Below are 15,866 nucleotides of genomic sequence, written 5' to 3' on the forward strand. Positions count from 1 at the left end.
TTCAAGGTTGCAGGTGGCTTGGTTGTTTACATACCCTGCTACCTCTTCTGTGAGAGAGAAAAGTCTCTCATGGACTTAGAAAATAGCAAGAAAATCCTTGCTAGCAGCATTTTTGTATCTCCAATTCCCCCTTTTTGTTTGATAACAACTCTACTATTAATCCTAAATAGAAATTTACATCAGTTATTAATTCTAAATATGTCCTTAAGGCTTTAACTATCTGACTCCATAACAAGAAATTTAAAGTTCAGTCTCTGCTGGTGGAAGGGCCATCCCAGTCTCTGCTTGTGGAAGGACCATCCCAGTCTCTGCTTGTAGAAGGACCATCTGCCTGATGGTTGACATCTTGGTCATCATCAGAAGAGTCATTAGGCTGATGATCTACATTCTGGTTGCCATTTGGATGGTTGGCATTCTGGTCATCATTTGGAGGTTGCCTGTTCTGCCTCTGGTGCCGTAGGGCAGGGTGAACACATTTTGCAGGTAGCCACCGTACCCCAGTATCTGTGGAAACACAAGCATACCCACGACCCCAAACCATAAGCTCCCGCGGGCCTTCCCACTGGTTAGTGAGTAAATTCTGTACCCAGACTTTTTCCTGGAGAAGTTGTGTCTCACCTGAAGACTGCAATGAGAGAAAATTATTCAGAATAACAGGATTATTTGAATTTTGTGGTACCGTAAGGTGATTAATTGTATACGAGCTTTTGCTAATAGGCTTCAGTAACCAAATTCAAAGGTTCCTGTGAGAATCATTAAATAGCCATGATAACAGCCCTTAATTCAACTAACTAAGCAGAGTCTGACTCGGATTGGTGTGTTAATCAACCACCGCAAAGGCAGTGTAGGATACTGTGCACCTTTGCACACAGTGACCCCTGCTAAAAACTTGTCCCAATCAGTACCCCCCAAGCTGCCAACACATCCCGTCGCTAGGGACGGAAAGTGGTTAAGGGAAGTGGTAGTAACATAAGGCCTAATTGTAGCTGTGTGCCCCTCTGAGTCCTTCACCGTCACAGGCCGTTCGCTTCAATAGCTCTGTGTGGTTCCTCCTAATCCTGCAATGGCCGATCCCACCGGGGCTAAAGGCCATGAGGGAGGCCACGCAGAGAAGGAGATGATAGTTACATCAGCACCAGGATCAATCAAACCTCGAAGCTGAGTCCGGGGCGGATGGGCGTTCGGCAGGATCAGGGTACACGTCATCTGTGGCCTTTGGTCAGAGATGTCTGCAGTCCAGAAGGCCTGCGGAAGTCCTGTAGATCCACTGCCGCTATCTTTGTGAGTTTGTTGTTCTATCCTGGGGACACAAGACTTAAAAGGCACTAATTTAGCAAGGCAGGTCTTTTCAGGAATAGTTACAGGGGGTTTTTGCGTTGAGACCATAGTGCAAATCTGACCTATAAAGTCAGCCTCTGTAACTCCTGAGTGCACTAAGATTCCTTGATGGGCAACGTCAGGTTTTCCCACCAGCCTCACACTGGATCCCTGGGCTAAGGGTCCATATGCATCCAAGGGAACCTTATAAATACTGCTACAGTCGAAGACGACTGCAGCTGCGGTGTGGACGTCAAACCCGTCTGATCCCTGGGTGCCGTCTCTAGGGTGGCTGGGTAGGCCTGTGCCTGTACCTGTGCCACTCTCTGGGGGAGAGACCGCATCAGAGAGCAACTCTCCCTCCTTGCACCCCGGCGGAAGTTTCCCAACAAAGGCCGACCATCAGCATGAGCCAGAGATCTACAATAGTCCGAACAATGTCCTGGCCTGCCACACCTCTTGCACTGGGGGATCACTGTGTTCTCTTTTTGGCTCGGCTTAGGCCGCTTCCGTTTTTTCACCTGTTTTGGTTGCTTTGGTTCACTATCAGAAGCTGTGTAAACAGGCTGCAGGAACGTAGCCAAAGCAGACCTTTTCTGGTTCCCAGATCCCACCTTAGCGCAGGCTTCGACCATGTCTGTTACCTCAGGATCCTCTGGCAAAGCATCTATGATTTTTCTGCACTCCTTGTTTGCGTTATCTCTCACTAACTGCCTTAACAATATCTGTCTTAACCCGTTATCCTCAACCTGCTTCTCGAGAGAAGCAGCGACTTTCTCTACAAAAGAGAGGAATGACTCTGATTTGCCTTGAACTATTTCAGTATATCGCTTTCTAGGCACAGACAACTCCATGGTTTTCAACAGGGCAGCCATGCCGACCTGTTGAGCTTGCTGCAGGACGCTAGAGGGCAAGGTACCCTGTAGGCTGGGATCAGAGAAGGGACCAGTCCCCATCAAAGCATTCATTCCCACTGTCCATCTAGGATCGGCAGCAGGGATCTGCATATTCGCTAATGCAGTCTTGCCGGCCAGCTTTCTCCAGGTTTTCTCAAAAGCTGCACATTGTACAGGTTGAAATAGAATTTGACCTAAGTGTCTGATATCAAATGGATCAAGTAAATCTGTATTTATCACCCTTATTATCTGCATAACCTCAGCAGAACCTAGCCATGTTGTGCCACCTTGGATTGCAGGTCCTGGGCAACCTTCCAAGCAATTACCTCATGCTTATCACGCTCCCCTGAATCTGGGAGAGCCTTATACACTGGGAAAGCTTGGATCTCCCCTTTTGGGGAGTCAGTACCATCCTGAACTTCTGGCACAGCCTGTGGATGGAGTGTAACAGCTTCCCAATTACCCCCAGAATCCTCAAATCTATTTGGCATTCCAGGTGTATAGGAGAAAGTTTCACGAAGGATGTCTGGACTTCAGGCGGCTCTCTTGAAAGCTGTTTATTGCATAGGTGAAGTTACAGCAGTTCAGGGAGCGGGTATCCAGAGCCAGCCCTACAGCTGTCAGCTCCAGCTTGTAGGCATACTTGAAGCTGCTTTCTGTTCAAGTTACAAAGCATTTTATACTTTTCTTTGCAGAAATAATACATAACAATGTTAATTATTAACATAATTATGTTAATACATAACAACCAATAAGCACCATACACAATACCTTTACATTTGCCTATAGCCTATCATAGCTACTACCATTACCATATTATAGTCATTATTATCCAATCACAAGAGTAAGTAAGTTGCAATTTAAGCTTACAATGGAAAATTCTCAGACCTCTCTTCTTCCTGCTACATAGACATTTCTTGTTTGCCTGCAATATCTCTCTTTTTGGTAAACACAGGTTTTCTATTTACTTATGCTCTTCTTGAGACTTATTTACTTGGTGAAAAACATGTCTTTGTTTGTAGTCACATACCTTTGTCCTAATCATAAAAATCTCCTTCCAACTCATCTCCAACCTTTGCCTTCTCAGTTACTCAGTGATCAGTGTTTCAGCAAAACATCTTTTACTCTATATCAAAACTTGCTTTCATTTCTATCTCATCCTCAGTTTCTACATTCAGAGATCTTTCTGCCAAGCCTACATATCTGTGAAACTTTCTTACCAAACTTTCATCCTCTCCAACACAAGTGTTTCCGATAATGTCCAGTCACCCTCTTCCAATGCTCGCATTTTAACTGACTCTAAGAAGCGACTGTAGTGGGTTAGACGCACTATTACCATGCAGTCCTGAAAGGTCCAGGCGCGAGACGGGCGCAGCCTTTTTTTCGCCGCCCAGCTACAGCCGCCTTACGACCTGGGGCCAGAACCTCATCTGCCTCACTGCCTGACGATGAGGAATCATCAGGCAAAGGCAACTCTGAGACGCTGGGAGTGAACAGAGGTTAGCACTTTTGCTAGGTTTGCTAGAGCCAGAACAGACAGCACAGACTGTAGTTGGCTGCGCTGCAGTTTGAACAGCAGCCTCTTTTCGGGATGCCGTCTCAGCCGGTCCCGACCGAACTGGTACTGAAGCTGCTGCAGCCATCTCTGGGGCTACAGCCGCGCCCAGCGCCACGCTCATCTCTTGCTCCACGGCAGCGTTCAGCACCGCTGCCGAAACCGCTGCTGTTTCTCGCTCCCCGGCCGCGTTCAGCGCCGCTGCCCCCAGCTGCTGCTCTGCAGCCGCGGCTGCGTTCGGGTTTTCCCACGGCAGCGCTACTTCTGGGTTCGCCGCTGGCCATGCCGCTTCCTGGTTTGGAGCCGCAGCTCCCGCGGGCAGCACAGGCAGTGCTGGCGGGGGGGGGCCCGGCGCACCCTGTGCGGCGGGGTGCCTCTGTTATCTGCAGCAGCTGTTTTTGCAGGCTGAGCAATTCTCCCAGCTGCCGGGATATGTTTGGTAACTGTCAGCAAAGGCAGATGCTGTATTAAAAGGTCGATGGCTTGGTTCTGCAGCGGTGCAGGACAGTCCAGCACCAAGGAGGGCAGTGGACCACACCCAGGCAGTCTCAGTGCAGTCACGCCCAGCGCTACACCGGCTAAGAAGGGACATCCGGGTGGCTTTTGCTCCACTGGTACATACACAAACGGGCTAGGAGCCGCCACGGGGGTCCAATTCGCTAAGCCGCTAATTCGCAGCCCTGGATAAGCTGTGGCCGCCTCCAAGCCGAGTGGCGAGGCATACTGTGCGCCCTCCTGCTGCCCCGACATCCCCGCCTCTGCTGGCACGGGGTCCCTGGGGGCCACGGAGTCCTGCGATTGTGCAGGGTGAGGCAGCGCAGGCTCTGCCTGTGGAGCTGGGGGGTTTTTTCCAGATCCACCATCATTTGCCCCCGGAGCCCAGTCAGCAGGGTCCCCCTTGGACATTCCTCTGTCACTCATCACCAAAATAGGCGAGCCAGCCCTGCTGCCACAGTTGAGGTCGGTCAGCAGAATAAATAATGAATGCCAGGTTTGGTATAATTCTAATGCTGCTGGGTCCCCAGACGGGAGTTCGTGCCAGACAGCACAGCCAAGTTCCTGCCATAAGGCAAAGTCCAGGGCAGTATCTCTGATATCTCTGTCCATGGAAATCCCTTTTAAGGTAGCCCAATCTAATAATTCCCGAACTGAGTTTTCAGAAATGGAGGTTTGCAATATACTAAACACACCTTTCCAGACCATTACCACAGCGTCAGTTTGTGAGCCACTGTTTGTCATTTCTCAGTCATGTTGGACCTCCCAGTCCCGGGGGGGAAGGGGAACAGCGTATCTCTAGAGAAATTCGGCTTGACTCGCAGCAGCAGGACATGTCAGAGAGTGCAGATCACATCAGGCAGCACCAAATATTACCACAGGCCTGGGCCCTAGGGTATATCACTGTGTCCTGCAGCCATAGGGAGGAGGAGGAGAGAAGATCCAGCAGGCGGGAATTGTGCAGCAAGATTGATTTATTTAATTATTTTACAAACACTTTTATAGACTTTTTTCTTCATAGTCTAATTGGACAAAGGATCAGCCACCCCTTGGGGTGATTGGCTAAAATCCTAAAACATCCATTGTCAAAATATTTTTCTACTAGACCATAAACAAGACTTTTCAAGGTTGCAGGTGGCTTGGTTGTTTACATACCCTGCTACCTCTTCTGTGAGAGAGAAAAGTCTCTCATGGACTTAGAAAATAGCAAGAAAATCCTTGCTAGCAGCATTTTTGTATCTACAGGCATACATACATTGTGCTGCTCTTCAAAGCAGGGATCAGTGCTAGGTCAAAGAAGCCAGCACAAGACAGCATTGGTCCATCAGGAACAAAGGTCTAGGGCACCAGACAACCTATCAGATTCTGTTGGGGCTCAGCTCTCTCTCAGGCCCCATCCTACTGACAGTGCCAGGCTGCAGCAGCAGCAGCTCATCCTGCTAGCCCCCATAGGCCGCTGCCACAGACTCCCACCTTGCTTTGCCTGCTGGGGCAAGAATGGAGGGGGATAGGAGGGCAGCAGCACATCTAGTCTGTGGAGGTGGACCATTGGCAAGATACAGGTGGCACTGCCTCTGCTACCTCTGGCCTGGGGACTGGTGGTAGCAGCTCTGGACCCAGCTGGGAAAAGGGATTTGCGGGTTAGATGGAGTGGGTACAGCAGGGCAGGTATAGGAGCACCCACTTCAGCACAGTGGGAGTGAGGCAGCAAGAGCACGCATGGCCACAAGCCAGCACCTCTCAGGACCTCACCTTCTCATCCAGGTCTTCGTCACTATCAAACATACCATCTTGTCCCAACCACCACTCGTATTCCACGTGGATGTGGGGGTTGAACTGATTGTTTTGGGTCTGCAGCACCTGGGGCACAGAGGAACTTCTTGAGGACCTACCAGACCCATTCCACCCCACCAGCCCCACAGGTCCCATATCCGACCATCCACCCAGCAGGGCAACGTCTGCAGCTGCAAGCAGTGCTCCCCAGCAGCGAGGAGCCTTTGCCAAGGCCTCCAAATGCACAGTTCAGGCTGTGACAGAAGGAAAACTTGGACTTGCTGAGGAGATGCACAGCCCCAGTACAGATTCAGGTTCCACTGCCCAGGCATGATGCAAACCCTGTCCTGGCCTGTCCTAAACTGCCTTGTCAGTAGAGCCAACACTCACTGGATCTGCCCTGTGCCTTCCTCTCCATCCCACATTGGCACTGGAGATGCTGAGAGGCACATATGGTCATGTGGACACATTCAAAACGTGCAGGCCCCTGTCCCAATCTGCATGTGTGGGGAGGGGAAAAGTTCAAAATATACCCAAAATGAGATTAAGACACAAAAAAGGTCAAATGTTAGTAACCAAAAAAACCCCCTCACTTTTATTTACTATCAAGGAAGAGAGCAAGAAAGATAGGAAAGTAGGACGAAGCAAAGAATTTCAGAAAACAAGGGATGGTCACCACCATGGAGGAGCAGAGTTGTGTTGATCCTTTCTTCTTCCACCTGTCAGTGGGGAGAGCTCTGCTGCGATGTGCCGGCATTTGCTCATGCACTGGCTGAGCGGCGCTTAACGGTGGTTCTGTTCCAGCATGGGGACTATGGCACCTTCCCCAGGTCAGCATCCATGTTCACAGGACATTGGTGTGATACACCCAGTTCTGCGTGTGCAGGTCATTCACTTGTATTGGTGGGGGCTACCAGTGACGGTCATGGCCCATTATTGCATCAGGTCTAACTGCAGTGTCGGGGTCCCTCCCCCCCACCATGTAGTCCTGGGAGAGGGGCCCTGGGGGGGAGGCACAAGGTTTCCCTGCCCCTGGTCAGCCTTGTTCCCCATTGGTTGTTTTGTGTTCCCCTGCATGGGCAAGGACCCTCGGGTCCCGTGATTGCAGCAGTTCCTCGGCAGCGCCCCAGCCATGCAGCTGGAGAAATAAACATCTCTGAAACATCTATCAAGAATCAGTCCATATATATTTCTTTTCCATGGGCCTCCTTGTTTGGTACGCGTGTTACAGTAATCCCCACTGTAACAAATGGTGGAGAATTGCTGGCAATACACCGATCCCTAAGGACAGAAAATTCGTGAGTAAAAACCACTCTAGATCTCTCTCTTCTCGCCTTGGTTTGGATATTCTCTCTGGACTATGGAAGAATCATGGGAAATGTGGCTCTCTGAGTTAAAGGAATCCTTGAACAACAAAACAGGAACGTACTTGTTCCAGGAGATCTAGAACTCTTTTTTAACTGGCTTTTCAAAAATTTCTTCTATATTTCTTGAGACTTACTTTTTGATATTGATCCTCCTGGAACTGGTAACTGGAACTTCTGGTATGAGATCTTGGAAGAAATAATGAATCAAACAAAACATGCCCTAGTGACAGAACCTCTCCGTGCATCCTGTGTAATCAGTGAAGCTCTTCAGGAGCATTTGTATGGTCCCATTACCCCTATAGCAGAGGATGGCCATAATCCCGTGGCCACGACTGCGCAGCAGCCATCCCAGGAGTGCGTGACTGCAGCCGTGCCAGCGGAGGTGCCTGCGCTGGATGCGCTCGGCCCCCTTGGGAGCGCACACCTTATCGCGGACCCCATCCCTGTCTCGGGGTCCCCGGCCGCTCGACCGCGAGTGAGGGAGCGACGCCGCAGGCACAGCGGGTGCCATGGGCCACGTGCAGCAGAGAGGCGGCCCCCATGAGCAGCCAGGAACCGGGGGTCAGCGTGGAAGCCCGCTCTGAGCACACGGCTTGGAGAGCCCCATAGAGCGAGAAGCGGCGATTTCCATAGCGACATGAGAAGCCGTGCAATGCAGCGCCGAGCTGAAATGGGGCCGTTCTCAAAGCAGTGTGGAGTTGGCAGAGCGGAACCACTCGGAGGGCGCAGAGCTGGCGGTGATGGCAACGCAGGGCCGCACAGAGCCCAGACATGTGCCAGAGCAGCGCCGCTCAGAGGGCATGCAGCAGCGGCCACGCAAGGGCCCGGCCAAGACGTCGGAGTCAGCGAGGCGGCAGCCAGGCAGGACCAGCAGCCACGACAAACACGCAAGCACGTGATAGGAGAAGTTGTAGCAATGAAAATCACAGGAACTGTGAAATGGTACAATGTAAAAAACAACTATGGATTTATAACACGAGATGATACAGGGGAAGATTTATTCATCCATAGAACTGCCATTAAAAGGAATAACCCTAAAAATTGCCTGCAAAGTGTAGGAGATGGGGAAGTTGTACAATTTGATATAGTACAAGGAAAGAAGGTTTACAAGCAGCAAATGTTACTGGTATTCCAGTCAAAGGCAGCCATTATGCACAAAATTATAAACAATATCCATCCCAGCAACTTCCCTACCCACAACCTACTCTCCCCTTTTACCCTACACCCAATATAAACCCTTTCCTAAGTTTACCCCATCCCCAGTTTATTCCTAATCTGTTTTTCACCCCATGGCTTCCCTATACAATTCCCTTTCCCTACAATTCCTCTTCGATGCCGATGGGGGGATGAAAAGAGGGAGGGAAGAAATTAAACCCTCTCCTGCCTCAGTTTCCTCACAAAGCATGCTCAGAGAGTTCTGTCTCCCTTCTGTCAGCCTTAAGATGTTCCAGAGAATCTGTTTGGACATTTAAAGACTCAGGAGGGTGGCTTGTTTTAAAACTTCTTGTTATGTTTATCTAGTTGTTTTCAATGTTAAGTTTTAAATCTCCTTCTATTAAAAATAAGCAGGTGAAATGTCGGGGTCCCTCCCCCACGCCATGTAGTCGTGGGAGACAGGCCCTGGGGGGGAGGCACAGGGTTTCCCTGGCCCTGGTCAGCCTCATTCCGCATTGGTTGTTTTGTGTTCCCCTTCGCAGGCAAGGACCCTCAGGTCCCGTGACTGCCTCAGTTCCTCGGCAGAGCTCCGGCCATGCAGCTGGAGAAATAAACATCTCTGAAACATCTACCAAGAATCAGTGCATATATATTTCTTTTCCACGGGCCTCCTTGTTTGGTACGCATGTTACAGTAATCCCCGCTGTAACACTGCAGGTCTTATCGAGAGAGCCAGGCAATGGCAAAACCATTTGTCCTTTCTACAGTTCTCTACAGTCCCCCCCGCTCTCTGTTTTTGGGACACGTCCTAAAACTGGAGGGGTGGTGAAACAGTGCTTTACCAACTTTTCATCTAGGGAATGTTTCATCCTCCTGGCAACATCCAGGACTGTTTCTCCTGCTTTATTAGCTGAGAGGGGAAGCGGCAGCCTTGATGCCCATGAGCCTATTCCGTGCTCAGTGAAATGAAGAGCAGTGTTGCATTTGCAGTGTCTGGCATCAAATAAGCCTTAAAGAAGGGACAGCCCATACCCAGATCAGAACAAAGGCTCAGATTATTAAAGGATTGTGGTGGGAAGATGAAGAGCACAGGAGCTGAGACAAAAGGAGGAGGACAGAAAGGAGGAGAAGTAAATCCAGATGACTCACAGAGATGGGTCAGGATAGAGAGGGGAACAGAAGAGCACTGTCATTGCCAGAGCATCAAGGATAAAAAACCGGAGAAGGAGGTGACTGCAGGTGTCACCGCAGAGAGGTTTGGGCAGACCTGATATGTGTGTCCTGATGCCTGATGGACACCCAGACCACCTGGACACCCAGGTCCCCGTGCTTGCAAGCAGGGGTGTGAGTGCAAGTGCAAGCAAGTGACAACCATTTTCTTTCCATTAGACCTCCAAGGAGTGGAAAGGGCTATAGTTTAAAGTCAGAGGGTGGGACCTGTGGTGGTGTTGCTGTAATGCAAAACCCTTCCTTGAAGAGCTGCACCATGAGTCTGGTTGGGGTCGCATGAGCTGGAAGGGAGAAGGGAACAGCAAGAGGTCTGCACCTGAAGGGACTGCAGAGTATCCCCAGACCACTCAGTGGTGGGGCCTTCACTGTGGACTCAAGATCCTTGAAGTACCTTAAGGTATTCTTGAGATATTCTAGGTAGTCAGTAAAGGCAGGTCAGGCACAGTTGTGCCCAGTGTGGCCAAGGCAGTGAGAAATTTGGCTGCCAAATCACTCTGTGATGGGGGGACACACACCCAGCTCCTGCCACCCCAGTGCAGTCTCCCAATCCTCCAAGGGGCTGCCACTGCGCTGCCTCGAATGGAAAGGGGAGTATCACAGGAAGAGGCAAGATAGAGACACTTATCGTGTTGGAAATTATATAACCCTTAAAATTCTAAGTAACTTTAGTCATAGGTTTGTTCACCTCTGCCAAAGATTTGGGGATAATTGAAGATTATCTTCAAAACACACTGTTTACCGAGGGTTTGAGTTTTGCTGGGTGAGGCTTGATGAGCCTCAATCAACAAAGAGAAGATTCCCAGACTCTGAGAGTTTAACATCTACAAATTGGGAGTAGCCAGAAGATACAGAGGGCATAAATGGACACGAACAATCACCCCCTGGTGTGGTTGGAGACACATGGTCTGGGAAAAGATTGATAAGAGAACCAAAGAATGAGGGTCAAATTAGCATCGAAGGTAAAGGGATCGATAATGAATAGAAGATCAAGTGCTAAAAATTGTGTAATTTAAGACCAAGGAATGAGAATTTCTTTGGATTTTTTATGTATAAATATGTGAGAAGTCTGGTAAAGAACCATGTGTGGACAGAATGCTTTCCATTGCACATCCTGGCCAGAATAAAGTAATGCCTACTTCTCTAACGCTAAAAAAAATGGTGCTGGAGGGTTTTTCTTCTTCCTGAGTTTCAGTGACAATCTGATGGTGGAAATACTTGTCCCTTCCCATTTCACCCAGAATCCTGGTTTTAAAGCTCACTTCTGTGTTGTGAAGAGGAGATTCATGAGCAGTATAAATTGTTAGACCTATGATATGGGCACCAGAGCACCAGCACACATCATGTCAGAACCAGCGCTTTGGCAGTCTTCCTACCTGCACTCCAGCATTGGAGCATTATCTTTGAAAATTAGTTCAATGCCTGTTTTGGCTTCTGCTGTGCTTGTGCTCTGTGCGGCAGAGCAGCTGGGGCAGTGTTTACCTTGTTGAACTCTGCCAGCTTGGTGACTCACGCTGCAGTGACCCACGCTGCAGTCCCATCAGGCCTGTGGCTGCCCACCAGGGAGGGAGGCAGTGAGGTGGGGCAGAGGCATGAGCTCCTGGGTCAGGAGTACCCCAGAGTAAGCTGGTTACTCCCAGAAGAGGGGAGAAGAGCATCTCCTGCTCTGAGCCAGAGAGCAAAGCTACCACTTCTGTCCCAGGCTGTCAACAGCAGGAACTTGTGATATGTGGTACCCCACTCACAGAGGGTCACATGTACCCCAAACTGACTTCTGAGCACTGCTGAGCCTGGAGAGACAGCCAAGAGCAGTGTCAGAGCAGGGCACCTTGCTGGATGTGAGAAGAGGCTGAAGCTGAGGCTGTCGCCCTGCAGGCAGGGTTCCTCACCAATGCCGTCTTCAACCTGCCTCTCCCCAGCCACAGCCAAATGTTCTGAGCACTAGCAAGACCAGAAAGGTATTTCCAGAGAAGAGCTGAGCAGATACTCTGTGTGTGCACAGGATGCAAAGTCCCATGGCTATTCACTGATGGCGATGTTTGCTTTGGCTACCAGCAGCAGTTTGTTATGAGAGCAGCAGTGCTGTAGTGGTGTGCTCCCCTCCACTGTTCACTTTGCTGGGCTTCTGCTGCAGCAGAGGGGTCGGGGAAAATATCAGCACCTCCAGGAAGAGCCACCAGCTCCTGCCCCAGCAAACACTGCCTGGTGCTAGCACACATGTCCTGCTTCCCACCTCACTCACCATTGTGACACCTCAACCCACAGGGAACAAGGGAAACCCTCTGATCTAGGGGTAGTTACCCCAAGCCCAGCTTGAGCCATGTTTGCTAGCAGGTTTTCCATGATGTTTCTTCTCTTTTTTGGGGAGCACTTTGGAGAAGATCATCAGCCTTAAACCTCTCATTAGCCAAGCTTAATCATGACAAGCTGGCTGGGTGTCATGAACTGGACAAGAAAATCAAAAATATGCAAAAGGATTAGATCAGATAAAAGCACTGTCAGGTGGAAAATCATCTCCCCAGGTTCCTGTAACCAAGAACACAGCAAAGATGAGACTGTGTCTGCCTGCAGTGCCACTAGAGACAGAAGCGCTGTCCTTTCAAGGTGTCCTGCCACATTTAAAATCTCCAAGAAATTAATAGATGTTACTGTCTCTTCAGAGCCCAGCAAATCTGGTGAGAATCTAGTTAACATGGTGGCTTCTGTGAAAAAGAATCGATCATCCCCTTTTCACATTTAGAAACCAAGGCAACCAAAGGTAAATTTTGTCCCCAGGCCAGCAGCTGAACTTTGCCAAGCCCAGGATCTCAGCAGAGCCCTGGGGTGTGCAACAGCTGCTCCCCACAGAGCTGCTTCTTGCTCACCAATTTGTTCCAACACATCTCAGTGCTTCTTGCTCACTGCATCATTTTGCTTCTTTGCTTTAGGGACACACACCAGCAGCATGCCTGCAGCTCTAGAGTTTCCTCAAGTTACTAACTCCACTATCTTCTTCCACTTACAGCAAGGACCCATGCTGTGGTTTTGCAGGAAAAAAATGCTGCCCCGATTTTTCAGCCTACAGTAAGTTTGGGATGTCCCGAGGAAATCCCCTCAGAAGTTCGCAAGTAAACCTCAATTGCAAATTGGCCTTGGAAATCTTGGGCTCGTGGTTTTGATTTCTGTCCCCTTCACACACAGCATGTGGGGTCACAGCCAGAAAATCTCCCTCTGGTGTGACATTCCTCACACTGCTCAAGTCTGCCTGTTGCTCCCAGCTCATAGAAAGCACCACTTTCATCAGAAAACTGTTCCCTCCCAGGCATGGGAACCCATAAGGACAGGCCGGAGAACAAAACTGTTTGCCATGAGGGTCTGTGGGATGGGTAGTCATACCTGCAGAAGTGCCAGCATAGGCTCGCTCAAATCCACTATCTCTGCATATGCCTGAAGCAAAGAAAAATATGTCTGTTGCCTGAGATCAGAAGAAAAACTTTCCAAACAATATTAACAGTGGCAATATAAAGAGCAGTTCTTTAATGAAGCTTTCAGGTGCACAAAATATGCCTGTGCTCACACATGACATTGGATTTTCACAATTTTTCTAAGTTTAGCTAATTTGTGTATCTAGCAAGTACATCCAATAGAAGACCAGTTGTCCTGGTAACCCACCCTTGGACCTGCCCCACTGGAGTCCCTCCAGGGGTTCCTAGCCCTGTATTTTATGTCTCCCAGGTGCTGGTGCAAAACAAGATATCCTTGTTAGAAGTTCTTTTCTTGAAAATAAGACTAAACAGAATTTCAAGAAGGTGGCATAATGTGTAAGAAAGGGTAACTGCTGTTCTAAAGTGTAAGAAAGTGCTAGAAACTATAGAGCTATATATTAAAAAGCCAAAAAGCTAAAAATATACAGAAAAAGCTAAAAATCTTTAGGCATCATGCCCTTGTCCTTCATGGCTCCTGGGAGGACAGAGTGCTGAGCAGCATGGCTCCTCTTGGCATATTTTTTCTCAACATGTTTGGAAATGACATTTTTCTGAAAGGCCCTTACAGAGACCAGCCAAGTATGAGTTGGGGGCCACAGAGCAACCCAGGTGAGCATGCCAGGCCTTCTCTGTCTTCCTCAACCACCTTCATTCTCTCTCACTCAGCCCTGACAGTCAGTTTAACACTTCCCCTCTCTCAGCATTCCTAACAACTCTCACAAAACACTATGGTTTTCTCAAAGCTTCCTCTACTGCAGTTACGTAATTAAATAAGGCTTTGACTTTCATGCATTTAAAGTGCCACGGCCAGGGCAAGGACCCCTGCATGCACTGTGGGAAGCCAGAACCAACTCCCTGTCTTTCTTCCCAGCAGGGATCCTACTGCCTTCATCCAACACCCTGACGTCTTGTGCTGGCAGGGACAAGAAAGGGTTGATGCCTCTCCCAGGCACTCATTGCTTTCTAGAACCCCCTCCATTGCCTCTGGTCCAGGATAAGAAGGCCTGGGTGGGAGATGCTCAGGGTGCTGTGGGAATTTGTATTCAGTGATGTCTATCAGCCCTGGTGATGTTTTCCACTCTCCTCTCCTTTCCCATCCTCCCCAGCCCTGACCCATCCTTCGCCTTTCAGACACTGCTGCCCTCCCAGTTCAGCACTGGGCTCAGCTCCCTAATGGTGAGAATCAGGGGAAAGGAGCAGAAATCTCAATGACTGGGAAATGCCAAATGGTATGAACTGTCCACGAGTATCCATTGGTCAGGAACAGCTTCCACACTAGGACTGGCCAAGTAATCTGGGACTCTTCCCCAGGAGACTTTAAGAACAGCAAAAGCAGTTGCTGGCTAGAGGATTGTAGTGGTTTGGTCCAAAATACTCATTACTGTTTACCTTCTGTGAGATAAGAATTAGGAGAAATGCAAAACAGGCAGCAATCTTGAAAGAATATAAAGAAGTTTATTAACAGACCTAAAAGCACAAAAAAAAAAAATCATACCACACCTTCAGAACTCTTCTCCTCCCCCCACCTTCCTCCCTTCTCCCACTGACAATATAAAAAGACAACCCTTAAGATGTTCAGTCTGTTTATCACTTCCATAATAACCTTGTTCAGTCCATTTAGGAAGAGGAGTCTCTCTTGCCCCTGCTATGAAAACATTATCACAATGAGACAGCCTCCCACTTCCAAATAACTTTGTTCAGTCCATTTAGGAAGAGGAGTCTCTCTGCTCGCATGCGAGTCTCTTCCCCCAACTTGCAGCTTTTCCCACAACTGCTTTCGAGGGTCCACTCTTGAAGTTTTTTGGGGTACAATTTTAAGGTTGAGCCGTTCAGAAACAAAAGTTCTCTTCACCCATCTCTGGGAGCATTTCATCTCTAAGAACAGAGGCCCTTCTCCTTCCCTGGGAGCAAAGGGTCTTCCTCATCTTCATCTTTAGGACTATCTCTGGGAGCATCTCTAAGAACTGAGGTTTTCTCCTTTCCCATTTGGAGCAAAAGTCCTCATCGCTTCCATCTCTCCCTGTCCAAACTTCTCATGAAATTGCAGCTGCATCAGCATCTGCCTATCTCAGCGCAGGTGCTTTTGCTTACAAGCACAAGTTGAACGCTCCACCCCCCATGCCTTCATGAAATTACAATGGGTACTCTGATATAGCTTTACAACAGGATTTAAGCTTTAAGCATCTCCTCTTTCTTCTCCCTCAGGTTTTCAGCTCTTCACAGCACTAAAAGGGTTAATCTCACCCAGGCCTTGCAGCTGGAATCTCGATTATTGCTGTTGGTCACATGATCTTTTGCCCGACAGCAGGGCAGCTTCAGCTGAATCTTGGCCACAGTGGAGAGGGGATGGGGAGCCGGCCCGCTCTGTCTGCACAGAGCAGGGCTGTGGGGGGAGTTCCGTGGGTAGAACAGGGCCCATGGGCTCCAGGATGGCTGTGGCCCAGCCTGGCCCAAGCAGGGCCTCGGCCAGGCCTGCCAGCCCCTGCACAGGGCCCGCAGCCACCTGTCCCAGCACCGGAAACGAGAGGGAGCTCTGCCCGGGGTTTGTCTATTCTTAAGTGTGGATCACAGAGGTGGTCACAATTTTAAGTGGCTTAAAAAATTGTCCATATTCAAA

General features: G+C 49.3%; 1 pseudogene; it reads right to left on the minus strand.

Moving 5' to 3' along the window:
• Positions 1-2,726: 2,726 nt before the first annotated feature.
• On the minus strand, positions 2,727-13,866 carry LOC138121233 (arf-GAP with SH3 domain, ANK repeat and PH domain-containing protein 2-like; annotated as a pseudogene).
• Positions 13,867-15,866: the final 2,000 nt, after the last annotated feature.

This window comes from Aphelocoma coerulescens, chromosome 20 (assembly GCF_041296385.1).
Source record: "Aphelocoma coerulescens isolate FSJ_1873_10779 chromosome 20, UR_Acoe_1.0, whole genome shotgun sequence".
NCBI classification, from domain to species: domain Eukaryota; kingdom Metazoa; phylum Chordata; class Aves; order Passeriformes; family Corvidae; genus Aphelocoma; species Aphelocoma coerulescens.